This window comes from Gavialis gangeticus, unplaced genomic scaffold (assembly GCF_001723915.1).
Source record: "Gavialis gangeticus isolate Ggan-Ray unplaced genomic scaffold, GavGan_comp1, whole genome shotgun sequence".
Taxonomy (NCBI): Eukaryota; Metazoa; Chordata; order Crocodylia; family Gavialidae; genus Gavialis; species Gavialis gangeticus.
The window spans coordinates 80,991,151-80,992,978 of record NW_017729034.1 but is presented as its reverse complement, the minus strand read 5'-3'; positions in this window follow the sequence as shown (position 1 = coordinate 80,992,978).

The following is a 1,828-nucleotide window of genomic DNA, read 5'->3' as shown; positions in this document are numbered from 1 at the left end:
GTGCCTCTTTTCTTTATTTCTTTTAAGGTGCCACCCTGCCTTACTTCCTGCCTGTATTTCTTCTGTGTCTATAGTTTATTCTCAACAATATTGGTGTAAGAAATACACCAGTTTTGAATGCTCAAATATTACTCTGAACTGAATTTAAATTTCAGGAGAGGAGAAAGCTTGTACCAGAATGAAACCAAACTTCATTCTATTCCTCTGTGCCCAAAACAAAACACTTTGGTTTGGGAGCATTTGGGGTCTGGGAAGCACTAGGTTCACAAAACTGTGAGGAGGATGCTGTGTGTAGTGTCCACCTAATCCAGGCTTGTCCAACATACGGCCTGCAGGCTGCCATGCGGCCTGAAAAGCCATTTTCTCTTGCTCGGGACAGGTGAGGAGTCCTGGCGCCTACTCTGCGCTCTATGGTGACGGCGGTGGCGGGGCAGCGGTGAGGTGAGGCGAGGCAGGCAGGACCGGTCCACGGGCCCCAGCCAGCAGCAAGGGGAGGGGAGCTGCTTACCCCTGCAGGGCCAGGCTCATCACGTGAGTCGGGTCCCGCCACCGCTGACCTGAGGGCTGCGCGGCCCGGGGCTGCCCCAGCTGCACCTGACAGGACGAGCTAGGGACAGCGCCTGCTACTTCTCCTCTGGCTCCGTCTCTTGCCCCCGGCATCCAGCTTGCCTCCTGGGACCCACATGCAGCTGAAGCTGGATTCCCATGTGCTGCTGGGGATGGGAGGAGCCCGGCCAGGTTGGCACCGGCCAGCAGAGGTGGAGCCTTGTGCCGCTCAGGACTGACCGGTGCAGGCAGGGGGGAAATGCAGCTGAGCCCCTGCTGCTCCAGCCAGGCTCGTCCCGTCCCGAGTGGCACACGGCTCCGCCACCACTTCTGCTGGCCGGTGCCAACCTGGTCAGCCTCCTCCCATCCCCAGCAGTATGTGGGAAGCCGACTTCAGCTGCATGCTGCTTTTCCTGGCTGGTGCCGACCCAGCTGGGCCCATCCCATCCGCGGCAGCAAGTGGCTGAAGCTGGCTTCCCATGTGCTACTGAGGATGCCTGGCTGGGTCGGTACTGGCCAGCAGAAGCAACGGTGGAGCCTTTTGGGACCAGCTGGCGCAGGTAGGGGGAAGTGCAGCAGCACGTGGGGAAGCCACTGCTTGATAGGGGATGGGATGATGCACCAGAGAGGGAAAGCTGTGGCTGAACCCCCTGCAGCTGTGCTGTATGCTCATTTAAGACTGAACAATATGCTCAAAAATAGAGCATGAATGATCTGGGCTCCAATGTAAATTTGGATCAAGTAAAAATCTTTGTAAAAATACTGTCCAGTGTTTGGATTGTGTTTGCTTCTGTTTCTCTTTGTGCAGGGTTGGGGGTTCAACTCATTACTACTTGGTAAAGGTGTGTTACTAACAAGTTATTAATTCAATAAAAGTAAATCTGCTTGAAGACTATTCTCAAAAATGCTTGTATTTTGTTGCTTTGTTTAGTTTTCACTCTGGCTGATATCTTTTCCACATTTGATCTTAGTTTCATAGTTTCATAGATTTAGGGTTGGAAGGGACCTAGTAGATCTTCTAGCCCGACCCCCCGCCAGGGCGGGAGAACAACAAAACCCCAAAACAAGAAACGGGACTCAAATGAGTCCAGCCAGGTAGGCACCCAGCCTCTTCTTAAAGACCCCCAGGGTAGAGGCCAGCACCACTTCCCTTGGAAGTTGGTTCCAGCTCCTAGCCGCCCTAACTGTGAAGTAGTTTTTGCGGATGTCCAATCTATACCTCCTCTCCATCAACTTGTGCCCATTACTCCTTGTTATGCCAGCGGGCGCTAGGGGAAACAGC